Source organism: Mus musculus, chromosome 14 (assembly GCF_000001635.26).
Source record: "Mus musculus strain C57BL/6J chromosome 14, GRCm38.p6 C57BL/6J".
Taxonomy (NCBI): domain Eukaryota; kingdom Metazoa; phylum Chordata; class Mammalia; order Rodentia; family Muridae; genus Mus; species Mus musculus.
The window spans coordinates 3813868-3830909 of record NC_000080.6 but is presented as its reverse complement, the minus strand read 5'-3'; the positions used below and the strand labels follow the sequence as shown (position 1 = coordinate 3830909).

Below are 17042 nucleotides of genomic sequence, written 5' to 3'. Positions count from 1 at the left end.
TAAAAAAGGCATTTGTTAGGATTTTATAGGATGATACCTAATTACAATCTTCATTGTTTTTGAATGATGTTTTTTGGCAGACACAGGTGAATCATAAAGTAATAAAATGAACATTGAAGGACCCCCACAGAAACCTATCCCCCAAAAGATTGTGGAATTTATTATCTCTACTTGCAGTTTCCAGTGATTGTATATTTGAAGGAAAGCAGAAGCATACACTGCTGTGTTTTCTGACAGCTTTTTATTCCCTTAGACTATGCTTTGATTTAATGAGAGCTATTACAGAAATACTGATGTATTTGCCATTAATGCGTTCAACACCATCATCCACAGTATTTTCACAGTAGCTAAATATTTGACAGCAACGATGCAGCATGGGTAAGTTTTCCATCATTAAGTTCCTATCCAGGCAGTTGGACATACTCTCCATACTGAATGTATGAAGGACTTTGTAGTTCAGTCTGGCTCAGAAGAAACTATGGAGCCCAAGTCCCATGAAGAGTGCAGAGATCCATCTGGGTCTGATATCTGTGGGCTTTCATGATCACACCTGAAATAACAAGGCTCTTAGAGTGAAGACTTGGAGATCACTGTGTTAGTCATAAGAATAAATGCAATGTACTCAATTGTAACTGAAAGCTGACAGTCAATATGTACTGTGTATAACCTTATCAAAATATCAAATTACTTAAAAGAACAATAAATAACCAATAAATAACAAAACTTTGAATGAAAACAAGAAAAACCAAATACCTAAACTAATCAAAACTCAAACCAAAATCAAACCACAAAAATTGTGCACAGCAAAATTCTTAGTCTGCTCATTTTGTAGCACAGCCTTACAGCCTGTGGCTGTCCTTGGCAACTTAGTAGAAAAGCAGTTCCTGGAGGTAGCAAACTTTGCAGGAGAAATTTAAGCAACACTCTCCTTTTGGAGTGTGGGTCTGAAGGATATGGCCTCCCAAGTCAAAGCAGAACACATGTTGTAAACTTGGATCCAAGGATTTACAATTTTGTTGACTGATCTCCATGTAATTATTGATGATGACCCATCAGGAAAAGAGAAATTTGCACTCAGATTCTTCCTGGATGCCCAGCAGCTCTTGATGTGTCTCAGCATTTCTCTGAGTCCCTTTAAATGTGCACTCTTCCTGGGCCAGAGGCTAGATGAAATTAAGGCCTGTTCATACCAAAGAAACAAAATAAAGGAGGAGCATACAGCCCATTACAGCCATGGTTATTAGGGATGAGAGGCAACAGTGGTGTATTTCCTGTGCACACTCAGTGCTCTTCCTCCAGCACTTCTCTTTGAGGGAGATCATGTCCTGGTCTGTGCCATGTTCTGCTTTCTGCTGGACTATTTCACACTTAGGGAAGAAAGAAACAAAGGCCGGTTAAGCATTTGTCAATTGAGCTGTCTCTCCCAGAACAGCTCTATTCAGCTGGACAAACCAACATGTCCTATCAGCTGAGATCATACCGTGCATCCCAAGTGTCATAGAGCACCTGATCTTGGAATTGTTTCTCACCTTTTAAAAACTGCTAGAATTGGAACTGTCAGCTACACATTATACTGGAGTTCTAAAAAACACCACATTTCCCCAGTTGTGCGGGTATATTATATTGAGTAATAACATTGTAGCAATGTTTGAATGTGAGTTCAAGAGAGATGTGTGCAACCTAGAAACCATGTGGATTCCTTATGGCGTAGGAGCGTGCCCTGAACTGAAGTGAAGGCTATGATTATTTCTCCAGTGCAGGAACCTCACAGGGTTCCTCTCGTCAATCCCTCTATCTGCAAATAACCAGAGACACCATACAACACAATACCCATGGGTAATTCATGGTTCCTAGAATCTGCAAGAGTGTGCTAAATAAAAATATTACCAAGGCTGGGCAATGAACCTTAAAAGTGATGGTCATGAAGAAACAGAACAACACCCCTGTACATCTATGACTATTGCAGGGCATACTCTCAAACACACATAATATTTAGGTTTATGCAATACAAGCATATTGTATCGCAGTGACCTTTTTAGTTTCGCAGTTAATACAAATATAAAAATCTCCCAGGATACTTTGCAGGAATAAAAAACAAATCTTGAATGGGAAAGGTACTTAGTGGGCATAGTATATAGGCAGCGCAGTCAGTGATATGCTTTCCACTCATAAACCGGTCTGGGAATCAGGGTTCTTGTCCTATTATCCAATCTGGCTCAGCAAGTTCCCAAGGCTGTGTAGAATAGGTTTGTTTCCCAGCCTAGGCTCACATGTTGGTGGTAGACCAGCCTCTTGTTCTCGTTCCCTGTTTCAGACTTGTCCTAAAGTAATCAGTTTCTTCCAATAGGATCTCCCTTTTCTATCACCTAACTGACTTGGTGTCCAAAGGCATGAGCCCAGAGTAATAGGAACTGTCTATAACCAGGATCCAAAAGAAACGTTTTCTCCCCAGAATGTGACTGTGTCAGGGCTATTTTGAGTAGGATAAGGCTGACTAGTTGAAGGACAAATGCTTGCATGGATTATCTCACACTATGTTCATGGAAGGGCTGCACCACACAGGGCCTTTTCAAACTTCAGCAGATGGACATCAGGATAACTTCTAGCCTGTGTGAAGCCTTTCTATCATCTCTGGTCATCCAGCCAACTCCAGACTCTAAGGCCCAGGAATGACCACTCCAACAGCACTCAAAGAAAATTGAACTGACAAGCTGCTACTCAGGCTCTCTCAGTGTGAACCAAGATATATGAAGCCTGAAGAGACCATTTTGAGATAGAGCAGAAAAGGGGGGAATAGAAAAGCCGCCAAAAGACAGTAATGAAATCCACTTATTTGTCAATTAAACCAGGCTGTCATCCCTGCAAACTATTTCCTACCTAGAATCTCACAAGTTCCCTGTAAAGCAAATGAGCTACAGGCCTTTACTTCTTCCCTCAAAGCTCTTGCTATTCTCAAGAAGGGCTCCAACACAGCACCCTTCAAACTTAAGGAATATAGTGTTGTGATGTCTAATCAACCTATCTCCCTTAGTGATTATAGCAGAGCAGGAACATTTGCATTCCAAACATGCAGTTTCTTGAACCAGGCTACCTCCACCGAGAGCCCTGTAGATGATAACATAAACAAACACTTGGAGGAAACATAGGTGAGTGCCTGGAGAAGTTGGTGGACTATTACATTTGATTGTCTATGTTTATGTTTAGACATGAGGGCAATCTGCCTCTGATACACATCATCCTACCTGGTGTTCCTTGGCACTTGGGACACAGATGTTCTTGCTGGCCTCCTCAGAGAACCTCTTTTCTTCCCCACAGGACACTTGTGGCCAGCCTGCTCCACCAGCAGCCTTCTGTTCTCATTCAGTAATATCCTTACGTTTTCGTGGAGTTGAGTGCACTCACGGAGGAGGTGGTCCTCCTTAATGCTGATCCACAAAGAAAAATTCGTCATTCCCAGCCAGATTCCATTGGCTTGCCACTCCTACAAGTCCTATGATCCCTGCAAGGGCCCTGATTCCCAGACAGCCCCCAGAAGAGTCCACAGTTACATAGGAGCACCAAACAGAGGCAGGTCATATCAAGATACCAGCCATATTCCACAGGACTCAACAAACTTCTAAAAACCCTGACACCAAGAGTACACCATATACATGACAGAAGAGGAAATGTTCCTCATGGTTGATTATAGGTCTGTGGTACCATAAAACCTTCAGCAGGGAGAGGGCTTAGCCCCTCTGAGAGAGGTGAGACGACCAAACAGGTGTGCAATCTTTACATTTTTGTTGGGAATCCTAGATCTTTTAATCTGTGGTCAGAAACCCAGAGGTTCAGGGTTCCTGGATATTCCCAGCGTGGTGGAAAAGTTTTCTATGTAGAGGATCTTGAATTTGGAAGAATAAAGATTGGAGGGTCTTGGACACTCTTCACACTTAGGACACCTGTGTCCAAGAGGTACAAATCCAAGACCCTTGCCTCAGGGCAGGGTTCCTAAATAAAAAACAGATAGCATAGAACCAGAACCCTTGCTTTTGTTCAAAGTCCTAAAAGGACAGAAGCATTCCCTGCCTAGTTCTGGGGGTCTCATTTGTGTCACTGACTCACCTGTAGGAATAGTTATCTTCTATCAGTTCCTTGGAGTACTGCATGGAACCAATTATGGACTGGATCATTTTATTCATATCCAACATTGTCTTCTCATGTTGTGATTTAATGATGTTGAATTCAGTGTTCATCCTGTGGCATGGCCCAAGAAGCAAATAATATGCTGAATTAAGGAATCAATAATCATGTGCAAACAGGCTATATCATGTACTACCCAAGCCAAGTGCATGCCACATCCTGGCTCATTCAAACTGGGTCCCCTAGGTGCTAATTAAACTTACTATCCTGGGCAGAGGACAGCAGAGCCAGGAGACCAAATGGAGCTAGCTGACCTTCAAGGGCTTCCCGGGCAAGCATATAGGAATAGAGTACTTCTATGACAATTTTACACTACACTGTGCCACAGGCAAGGGTCCAGTAGATATCTGTAATGACTTTCCTCTTATTTTTAAGGCAGGGATTCTCATTTCTTGGTTTCTGTTGTTATGTGAATTCCCAGAAAACACAACTAGTATTTACAGGAGAAAGGCTTTATCACATCTCCTCCTCCAGGAGATTCCTGTGTGACAACAAGGAAACACCAGGAGCAAACTTCCCTGGTGATCACTTTGGACCTCTATGGACTCAACACTAACAGGACCTGCAAACTGTGCATCACACAAATCCTCAGACCCCATCAAAGGTCCCAGAGCCCCAGTCCTGAACAAAACACACGCAACTATGTTCACACACACAGACACAATTAGAATGCCAAATAAATCCAGACAGGTGCCATCTCTCAGAATATAATGAACAATATCAGAGTAAAGCCTTGAAGCCTGCAGGCATTGCATTCACACACTGAGAGACAGTAAGTGTGAGCAGGACATTCTAGCTGTTCACAGCAACAATCAGAATGCAAAAACCCCAAGGTCAAGTACAAAAGAAGATGATAATAAACACACAGCACCTTGTTTATCCAACAATTAAACACCTGTCAGGGCTACTTAATTGAATGATGGGAGATGACGCACTCCATTCATGGAAGGAAATTGGGTTAACAGATGGCACAATACAGTCAACAGGGTACTGGGCATAATTCCTACCTGTAGTTCAAATCCTCATACATGTAAAGGTTCAGGATTCCACACATTTCCTCCATGTCATTGCTGATCTTCCTCATATCCAATTTCAGTTCTTCTAGTTCATTTATTTTTGATCTCTTCTTAGTCATTTTGGAATTTTGGGTTGAAGTATTTCTAGCAGACCCTGCAGATAGGTAAACACAAAAGAATTTGCATACTTGATGGCCCAGGGGCAGGGGAGACCATTCTGAGTCCCAAGAAGAAGATGGAGGGAGAGAAAAGATAAAGACAGTGAATTCCTAAAAGAGCAGAAAAGCTATCTTCCAGCTGGTTTGCTAAGCTATGTTCCTCTTCCTAACCACCATTGTCAGACATATGCCACACTCCCTGTTACAGGCCCGGTTGCCTTGAAATGTATAAGCTGCCTCAGACATAAAGATATGGGGAACATTGTCAGGTCATATCAGATGGGACGCAGGGAAATCCTGAAGTTCATAGTGCTTAGCACTATCAAGCACTAATTAATCGTGTGTCTTCAAATCCAAAGTGTCTGAGTCCTCACCACATGACATGACCAGGGGAGCATCCTTCTCTGTTCTTTTCATCAGAGACTCAAGTTACCTACAGTAATCTGGAAGATGAAGTGCTTCAACTCCCTTCCATGAAAGGACACACTGTTATTCTCATAGTGCCCACTCCTGACATTTTTTGCCACTCAAAATGAAATTAAATAGCTCCCAGAAAAGTAGCTGCAGGTTTGTCAATTCCTGGCTCTGTCAAACTAATCATCAGAAATTCTTGACTCTTTGTCTGACATTGACAAAGTCCAAGGCTTCAGCTTGTAAGACCTACTCCTGGAAGTCCCAGCTCAAGCCTACCTCTACCAGGAATTTCCCCAACTCTGCCCAGGACTCACTGTGCCTTCTCCATAACCATTTCCTTCTTCCTTTTTCATGAGAAAGGATTCCCTCTTCCTTCTCTGTTGGTCTGGTCACTCCTTCATCGCCATTCTCTTTCTGAAATAGCCTGAGCAGCCAGGAAAACATTCCTGCTGGTGAACCCAGAGCAAACAGAAGGGATGAACCACAGGCAGTTGCTGTCACCACAACACAGGTGACAACACAGAAGATTCTAGTTCTATCCTAGATACAAGAGATTCTCCCAGGAAGGCATTACTGATGATGTCACTAGCAACTGCCATGACCTACCTGTTAACTAGTTCTGCCCAGCTTGGTCCTTTTCTGGGGTGCCTCTCCTGGAGCCTCTCATGGACCCGTGGGATCCCCTTTGGCAACCTCTCCTTCCAAAGCTGGAGAATTCTACTGCTTCATTAGATGTCATGTGCTTTTTAGGGGGAACGTTGGTTAGGACTCTGACATGCTTAAGAGATTTTGTTGGCACCCAAAACTCTAGGGACTGTGGATGTAGTAGATGTTTCACAACAGTAAATATACCAGCTGTGTCAATTCATGTGACATACACTCCAATTTCCCAGGGTTTTCCTGTCTCACAGAGGCAAATATCTTTCTCCTATAGGTTTAATTGTACAAAACATGGACAATATTTTCTAACGGTGTATTCCTTGACAGAGGGCATTTTTTCATATATATATACATGAGTTTCACAAAATCTCTGGTTTACAACCCTATCTTTTACAAACTTGCTGTCCCTTCTTCAAAACATTATCCTGCACATGCTCCCATTCTCAAATACAACCAGACAATTTAAGTGGGCAACAGAGAGTAGTGGTCATCCTGGACTGTACATTACTGCATTGTAGCCTCATAGCAATTACTTCTCCAATATCTGTCTTCCAGAATTGCTAAGTTGAGAAATGAGGGTGTTGCAGGTTGTAACGTCATACTGTACTCACAGCAAATATAATACTCAGAAGGTAGGGCTGGGAGTGCAATGACCTGAATTGAGATGAAACCTCAATTTTAATGTGTCTATAAGGTCAGGATGCTGTCCCTTTGGCATTATCATCTCTGGCTTTTGTGTTCTTATGCTGGCTTTGCTGAACCTGTGCCCCCTAACCTCACAGATTTAAGAGTGAAAAATCATGTATATCTTCTTTCAGAAAACATCTGAATTTCACTACCTTCTTGAGCCACACAATATCAATATGCAGAGCTCAAAAATCAGGGGGAGATAGGTGATGGCTTCAAAGATGAGGGCTTTTTCTTACAATTAGGGCGCATATTTTTTTCCAATGTGATTTTTCCTTTTCTCTTTCACTAAGGGTGGCTTGTGTGTTTGCTGGCCTAAAGGGTCCTGGTTCCAACAACATGGGGCTTACTCTATAGAGGCTCAATTTTACCAAGAAAAGGATTGTTGTAGAATCATGTCGTGACAGCAAGTAGTTCAACTACACTGTCTTAGGTCCAGCTGACCTGGTATAGGACTGACGACCTGAGCTATCTGAGGAAAGGAAGCAGCATGCAGTGTCACACAGCTCTCTCTGATGCAAACTGCTGGAATTGGAATAGGGATGTTTGTTTGTTTGTATGTTTGGTTGTTAATTATAAAAACAAAAAAAGTTAGCCACAGTTGGTACATGCCAGTAATCTCAGCACTCAAAAGGGTTTTAAACAATTGTTGTTGTTTGTATTCCTGTTGCTTTTATTGGTTTTGTTTTGAACTCTCCCAGCTATTTGCACTGGACCCAGAATATTAAGCCCATGCTCTGTACAGTCCTATCATTTATGTTAATCAGTGATTTTATTCTTAGCAACCACTCCTGAGATGATCTCATTACTCACTTTCAAATAAAGAAAACAGTCATACAGACATTAGTTAACTTGTACGGTCTCACGTAATCAACTCATCATGACTGTAGAGTGGCATCCCAATCTTTGAAATACCCAAGCTTCTATTTTTGAGATGTCAGGCATCTGTGGAAGACTCGCTATCTGGTATGGTAGGGGACCTGGAATGGCTGCCACCTGAAGGCCAAAACTGCCCCTCCAGTGCCTCTGAAGCCTGAGGCAGAGGTCAGCCAACAACACAGGAACCCTTGGCCACAGCCAGTTCAGGACTGTACTTTGGATGAGCCCTGAGACCTGGATTAACAGAGGTTTCCAGAGTTCTGGTAAAAGTGAGCACAAACACTTCGACTTGAGGAGAATAATGGATCTATGGGACAAACATCTTTCTTTTTTATTTATCTTTGCTATGTTCCTAGTTTATGTCAATACCAAAGGCACCCTACTTTACAACATCTATTCTCTCTGGGTGTTAAAGTTATTGCCTGTGTATACACAGTAGAGTTACTAGAACAATACATTCTGTCCAATTTTTTTAAATAATTAAATATTTTTTATTGATATCTTTTTATTTATTCACTTTACACTCTGCTTTCTGCCCCCTGACACCTATATTCTTTCCCCAATATTGCTGGCTGCTTCTTTTCTGAGGGAATATGTGGCAGCTATCTCAGGTCATCCCTTCTTCTACCAAAGCTGAGTGACCCTGTCCTGGAGAAAGGTGCTGAGGGTGCTGGGAATGAATGACTTCTGCTTGGCTTTCTTCTTGTTCCACTTGGCTGGCTTTGAGCAGTTCTTGCAGAACTGTCCTTGAACTTGGTACTTCATCCTGATGGTCCGTAAGAAGCACTGGTTTTATTAATTTTTCTTGAGAGTATATTTCCATCAAACCGAATCCCATCAGTATACTAACAAAGACAAAGGAAATGAGATATGAGACATCTATTCCAGGAGTTTCCAATTGTTCTCAGACCAGCAGTAGAGAAGCCCACAAAGCTGGCAAAGGTAACTGAGGTCACACAGGGAACTGAGAGCATACTGCTGCTTTCCTAAAGAATGTTCTAGAGGATTATTATATCTAAACTCCCATAGATTCGTGTGCAGTGGACACCAAAGGGCTCAACATACTTTGCTTTTGTCACTCAGCTTCTCCAAGTATTAGAAGTCCCCCAATTTAGAGGGATTTGAAGGTATAAATAAGTCCCAGTGGCTAGAGGTACCTCAAAACAATGTGTAAGAACAGAGAACTGCTTGAGAATCAGAAAGACAAGAGCAATGTCATAGCCCAATAAGAAAATCTGAGTAACAAGCCATCAAGTGAAAACTGAAAGTAGCAGGCCATGCACCAGTAAGGTTGGTCCTTGGCTCTCAGGTAGATCTATCTGAAAATTTCTGAGGAACTCCATTTTGATTTCCAGAGTTGCCATAGCACTTTGCAGTCCCACCAGAAATGGAAGAATGTTCCTCTTTCTTCAAATTCTCACCAACATATGCTTTCACATGAGTTTTTTTGATCTTAGCATTCTTCACTGGAAAGTATAACGCTGGACACCACCTCAGGGTCATTTTGATATTCATTTACCTGAAAAAAAAGGACTTTGCACACTTCTTCAGTGCTTCTCAGCCATTCAAGATGCGTTGTTGTGAATGTTGTGTTTAGTTCTCTACCTCATTTTTAGATTGTGTTCTTAGCTCTTATGAAGGTTATCTACTTGAGTTCTTTATAACATAACAACAGAACCTGAGGAAATCCAAAACATCATCAGATCCTACTACAAAAGGCTATACTCAGGAAAACTGAAAACCTGTATGAAATAAACAACTTCCTAGACAGATACCAGATACCAAAGTTAAATCAGAATCAGATTAATGATGTAAACACTCTCATTTCCCTAAAGAAATAGAAGCAGTCATCAATAGTCTCCCAGCCCCAAAAAGTCCAGGACCTGACGGGTTTAGTGCAAAGTTCTAGCAGACCTTCGAAGAAGACCTGATTCCAACTCTCCTCAAACTATTCCACAAAATAGAGACAGAAGGCACTCTACCCAATTCTTTCTATGAAGCCACAATTACTCTGATACCTAAACCACACAAAGATCCAAGAAAAAAAGAGAACTTCAGACCAATTTCTCTTATGACCATGGATGCAAAAATACTTAATAAAATCCTCACAAACCGAATCCAAGAACACATCAAGACAATCATCCATCATGACCAAGTAGGCTGGATCCCAGGGATGTAGGGATGGTTTAATATACGCAAATCCATCAGCGTAATTCACAATATAAACCAAATCAAAGAAAAAAAAACACATGATTATCTCATTAGATGCTGAGAAAGCATTTGACAAAATCCAATACCCATTCATGATAAAAGTCTTGGAAAGATCAGGAATTCAAGGCCCATACCTAAACATGACAAAAGCAATCTACAGAAAACCACCATCAAACTAAATGGAGAGAAGCTGGAAGCAATCTCACTAAAATCAGGAACTAGACAAGGATGCCCACTTTCTCCCTACCTATTCAATATAGTACTTGAAGTCCTAGCCAGAGCAATTCGACAACAAAGGAAGATCGAGGTGATACAAATTGGAAAGGAAGAAGTCAAACTATCACTATTTGCAGATGATATGATAGTATGTATAAGTGACCCTAATAATTCCACCAGAGAACTCCTAATCCTGATAAACAGCTTCAGTGCAGTAGCTGGATATAAAATTAACTCAAACAAATGAATGCCCTTTCTCTACACACAGGATAAACGGGCTGAGAAAGAAATTAGGGAAACAACACCATTCACAAGAGTCACAAATAATATAAAATACCTTGGCGTGACTCTAACTAAGGAAGTGAAAGATCTGTATGATAAGAACTTCAAGTCTGTGAAGAAAGAAATTGAAGAAGAACACAGAAGATGGAAAGATCCCCCATGCTCATGGGTTGGCAGGATTAATATAGTCAAAATGGCTATCCTGATGAAAGCAATCTACAGATTCAAACTTCCAACTCAATTCTTCACTGAGTTAGAAAATGCAATTTGCAAATTCATCTGGAATAATAAAAAAAACCTAAGATAGCAAAAACTATTCCCAACAATAAAAGAACCTCTGGGGGAATCACCATGCCTGAACTCAAGCTGTAGTAAAGAGCACTTGTGCTAAAAACTGCATGGTACTAGTACAGCGACAGACAGGTAGATCAATGGAAAAGAATTGAAGACCCAGTAATGAATCCATACACCTATGGTCACTTGATCTTTGACAAGGGAGCTAAAACCATCCAGTGGGAAAAAGACAGCATTTTCACCAAATGGTACTGCCACAACTGGCAGTTATGTAGAAGAATGCAAATTGATCCATTCTTATCTCCTTAAACAAGACTCAAGTCTAAGTGGATAAAAGTACTCCACATAAAACCAGAGACACTGAAACTTATAGAGGAGAAAGTGGGGAAAAGCCTCAAAGATATGGGCACAAGGAAAAAGTTCCTGAATAGAACAGCAATGGCTTGTGCTGTAAGATCGAGAATCGACAAATGGGACCTCACAAAATTGCAAAGCAAAAGACACTGCCTCTGGTGCATTCTGGGGGTCCAGTTTCCTGAGGCTGCCTGTTTACATTCTTTCTGCCAGACATCAGGACTTCAGTCATTTTCCCTCTACCAATACCAGATCAGGTTTCCCTCTCCCCACACCAACTGCCCCCTACCATGTTAGGGAGGGAGGGAAGGACCTGGGAGGGAAAGTGATCCTGTTTGTTTAAAAATGACTTTCATTATGATGTGTTAGACTCAGGACTAGCTCTGGATGCTGTATGCTGGCTCTTATGGGACTCTGTTACAGAACACTCCTCTGAAGTGCTCTAGGCATCCCTGCAGCAGAGGCTCTGCCTGGGTTCATCCAGCTACCTCCTAAATCTTCTCTATCCAGAGAACACTATTCACTAGAAATAGGCAGAAACTGCAGAGACCCGGGTTCAAGGGTGGCAATCTCAGGTCTACAGGCAGTATTTCTCAATAAAAGTGTAGTTTCTTCCAACCATGGTTATGCACTCCTTTAAATCCCATCACTTAAAAGTTATAAACAGGAGGATCTCTGTGTGTTCAAAAACAGCAAGCTCATAACATATCATAGAGTTTGGAATGGAGGAAGACACTCACTGAGTATCAAACATATTGTTTCCTGGACAGAAGGTCCTGAAGACTAGATCCATGTAAACTCTGATGTGTTCTCTTTCTGGCTGTGACCATCAGGTTGTCCCTGAGCAGAAAGAAGCCCACAAAAGTCACTCCACAGGATTCTCCCAGGCTTTGTTCCTACTTCATCTGAGAGACAACCAAGCAAGACCAGATTTTTTTTTTTATTGCTTGTTCTTCTTCTGCATGACCAGGTCCTTCTGCTCAGCAGTACTATAGCCTTTGCTCCAGACTATCCTGTTCCTGATAATTAGAGTATGTGTTCTTAGTGGAGGGGTATCAAAAAGCATGCACACACTGGAATAAAAATGCAAGTGTTTACAAAGGATACCAGTGGTTGATGATCAGCCAGGCAAGCAAAGCAGCCAGTTTCTGGGGGAAAGAGCAAACAGTATTTCAAGACAGAGGCTGAAAATGAAACCCAATGAGATCTTCTAGAAAATGAAGAAAATGCATGAAAAAGTGCATGAAAAAAAAATACCACATGCCTATACTATACAAAAAAGAAAATATACACACACACAAAAACACACATATCCGCAGCCTATCCACCACACACAGACTATGTAAATGAGAGCAAAATACCAAAAAAAAAGCACCTCGTGCTGCAAGAACGCATTCGTTTAGTTATAGCATACCAGCAATTTGAGCGGTATCTTACACTATGCTAAACAAAAGGTGGAAGATACAATTGCTATGGTGAGCATGCTTTGCTTGGCCAGACTATGCTGAAGTGGTTGCATAAAATTTCCTCTTGCAATCTTAAATCTCTGACACCATGTCCCTAGCTTGTCAGAATCCCTACCCACATCCATAGTCATCCAGTCAACAGGAGAATGCAATCTACAGAAAAGGAGAATACTCCAGCCTCATTGACAAAAAACATGGCTAACACTCTGCTAGTCAGAGTTCAGTCAGTGTGAGTCTGTCCTGGGCAGATTAAAAAGATTGTCTTGAAATGTAGACAGCAAAGATGAGAAATGCCACATGTCACCCCAAAAAAGATGACATCAAGAACTGCTCATTTGGCATTTGCAAAGGGATTCCCCCCACCCTTGCAAGCTGCTTCTCACATGTGAATTATATGACTGATGCCAAGCAAATAAGCCACAAGCCCTGACTTCACTCACTTAAAGCTCTGTGCACTGAACCCTGTAGGCGTGTGGTGTATTATTGAACTGTACTCATCTTTGGGCTGAAGTATTAAGCAGAGGAGGATTTGCTTGCTGATAATCCACTTTCTCACAAGAAGCTCATTCCCCAGAAATATTTGTGCTTGGACATAGACCTGAACAATTGGCTGTCATGAGGTATGTACTTAGATTGCTGTGTGGATGAGTAAGATGATGGATGAAAGCACAGGTAGGAAGATGAGCTCGTCTAGAAGTTACAAGGGCAGATGGAGCTAACCATTAGCCTGACAAAGCTGCCTGTCTCTACCTGTTGTTCCTGACTCTGGAAGTCACTGGCCTCTTCCTATTGGTCCTTATGGAGCCCCTTTAAGTCCCACAAGTACTGCAGCACCAGTGCCTCATCTTCCAGCACTTTCTTATTCCTGTGCCTCCTCAGCATGTCTACCTTCTTCTTCAGCTGATTCAGTTCCATCAGAAGGTGGCTCTGCAGGTTTCTGCAAACACCCAATGCATACAAAGCCCCTGCTATCCTTTTCCTATTAACTTATAAGAAACACCATCAACCCCACCAGACCCTGGTTCTCAGGAAGACCTAGATAAGAACTCAGGACATCTAGGTGAGCTGCACTCAGAAAGCAAAAATTAGAGAACAGCAAATTCCAGAAACACTCATGCTACTTCCAAAAGTCCCAACACTAAGAGGGATCCATGTTTCCTAAAAAGAAGAAGTGGACTACAGTTGTCCCTACCTGTCCATCCTAATGGAGAAACATCACGAAGGAATGGGCAAAGGCACTATGAATTGGAAAGGAGAAACAAGGGGAACACTTGCTATATATGGGTCTGCTGGTAACTAGCTCTCTACAGATCCTGACTCAGCCCCGGGGGTCAAGAAGACCTCACATGATACAAATAGTTCTTCTGTCAAGACCAGGGTTTCTCAATTTACCAAATGCTGTGGATGATTTAATGCAGTGACCTCCCAAACTTAAGATTATTTTCATTGCTACTTGGGTACTATAATTTTTGTACTGTTATAAGCCATAATAGAAGTGTCTGAGATAAAGGATTGTCTGATACACAACCTCTGTGAAAGGGTCCTTTGACCTTTTTTTTTACCCCAAAAAGTGTTTCAACCCACAGGTTTACAACAGAAAAATCTAAAGGCTCCTGTGTGAAGTGGCAGAAAGCAAGAACCAGAGCTCGAGAGTCTCCTGTGCAGGATCAAAAGCAGAGATGGCAATTCTACAGCTCATGTGCTCCCAAGCAAGACAGACAGTTACCTATAGCAGCCTTTCTCTTTGCCAGGAATTCAAATGTCTCTGAGGCCTCAGTGTACACATTCTGTAATCTCTGCAGGTCCAACATTACCTGCTTAGTCTCCACTTTCAATTTTTCATAGTAAGGATTTGATCTGTGGTTGGGCCTGGCCCCAAGAGCAAATAGTCCCAAGAACACAGGCTTCAAGGGTCACCTGAATCCAGGATGCATTCTGAACTATCCAAGCTCACAGTATGTTACCTTCTACCTCCTATGTACTAGGATCATCTAAGCTTATTAATCTTGCTATCTTGTCCAAAGGTCTCCAGAGGCTGGGTGTCCAGGTGGTTAGAGTTCTGGTTGTTTGAGCTCCCACATAGGCCTGGAGGGACAGACGAGGTCTCTAAACTCTCAGTAGTTTATGGCACAGGTGTGGGTATACAGAAACTATGAGGACATTTCTCCTTTTTTTTTCTTTCAGAACAAAGACTCTTGATCTTTGGCCTAGTCCTATGAATTTGGCAAAACTATATAATCCACATTTCAGGGAGAATTACCCAGAATGAGGAGGTCATGGTGAATTCACCACAGAACTCAAATATTTCATCAAGTTGAACACATAATGCAAGTGCATTGTTGCTTGAAGTATGGTTTCCAGTCCTAAGCATTGGCATTGTCAGCAGACTGTAAGGCAGGCAATTCCTCAGGTCCTACCACATACCCTTATGACCAGAATATAGAGAGAGTCACACACACACACACACACACACATGCATGCACACAGTATCAGGGTGTATTTGCAGGGAGAATGAGAAAGTACAATTGAAATAGAATCCAGAGGAAATGCAGAGGACATTCTGTTTATAAGGCCCAAAATCTGAGAAGAGTATTAATGAGCCCAAGACCTTCCATCATGTATCAGGATGGACCAAATGGGACCAAGCTTTCCTGGTGATATAGCAAGCTTCAGCAAGCAACACCTGCCAGACAATTACAAAGCTTTGCAAACAAACAAACAACGAACTCAAGCAAGCAAACAATCAAACAAAACCTCACAGTAACTAATATCTAACTCAAACGGTCACATGTCAGTGCCTCTATCAATACATGCTGAGACATCACATCCTCTTCAATCCCTCAGTCGTAGGCTTTCATTTTCATATAAAAAAAATAGAATACCCTATGTCCGCAGCTCACTCCTGCTCTGACTTCAAGTTCAGCCTGTGAGAATGTTTAGCGAGAAAAGGTTGGGCACAGTGACACCCTGGAGTTACAGTCTCCCAGTACCATAAAATTTAATAAGAATAAATTGTAGGCCATACCATAGACCCAAGAAATTGACCATGATGTTTGACAGAATGAAAAATACCTCTTGTGCAAAGCTTTCTCACTGATGAAGATCAGGTGATCTTGTAGCTCATTTTTCCCACTGGTCATCGGCTGACTGATTAGACTTTCCACTTTCATCACCCATCTTCTGAACAGGAGTGTTGGGGATGATGGTGGTACACCAGCAGCCCCTATGGGTAGATGAACACAAGTGAATATGCATACTGTCAAGGCACAGAGCATTGACAGAACACTGAGTCCTATACAGACATCTGACAAAACAGGAATCCATGTGACCCAGTCATTCCTCTTTTGCTTCACTTTGCACATGCATCATGTGACCAAGGACAGGATCCTCAGGCCTATTCATAGCTGCGTATGATTTCATTAGGCAGTACTGTCCATAAGCTTGTGGTATAGAAACCATCAGAAAATTATCATAGCCCACAAGCACCAAGATGGTGTGGAGATGCCCATATCTCCTGTCAGGTCACTCTAGAAACAAGACTATGGATGGAAAAACAGTGCAAGAGCACAATGCGTTCCCAGACTCACCAAGTCAGCTGCATGAGAGCCCAGTGTGCCCAGAGTTGGCAAGAAAGCACCAGTCTCTACTCTGGCTCACTATTTTGACAGTCCAGTGGCTAGACTAGAGAACAAACTGATACCCACACCTGCTACCTATGTGGGCAACTTTTAGGGAACACTGTTCAGAGACGTTCTTCTGTGACATCTGAGAAATGAAAGGTCTTCCCTGGGAAGCCAATTTCTTTCCTTCTTAGGAGAGCTGGACAGACAGTTCACCTAATGGAGTCCCTGGGGTAAAGGACAGTGATGCCCATCCCTGAGGTGCTGACATCTCACTCACAGTCCTCTGCCTGCTGCTGCTTTCACTTTTGTCCCATTCAAACCCATTTCCCCTGTAAGAGCAGAAGCCTGAAACTCCCAGGACAACAGCTTTGGCCTTAAAACTTCATTGATCTGGGACAAACTAATGTCCTGTAATCATTGACAAATTCAGGATCCATGACAAGCAGGGAAGGCCAGAAGCTTCCCAGAGAGACTAACTACTGAGTCCCAATTCCTGAAGACCCAGAAACAGACTGTGGTCTCCTTCAGGAATTTTCCCATCTTCTGACCAATACTTATGGTGGCGCATTTTCAAGGACCATTTATTTCTTGATGCTTTGGTCT

The 17042-nt window shown here is 42.1% G+C and overlaps 1 pseudogene across 1 annotated transcript; it reads right to left on the bottom strand.

Moving 5' to 3' along the window:
- Positions 1-226: 226 nt before the first annotated feature.
- Gm3002 (predicted gene 3002) lies at positions 227-15997 on the bottom strand (annotated as a pseudogene). The gene is made up of 5 exons (NR_033388.2): positions 15889-15997; positions 5187-8838; positions 4102-4233; positions 3243-3425; positions 227-1367 (listed from the first exon to the last, which is right to left on the bottom strand). The product of NR_033388.2 is annotated as a predicted gene 3002 (transcript).
- Between the last annotated feature and the right edge of the window lie 1045 nt (positions 15998-17042).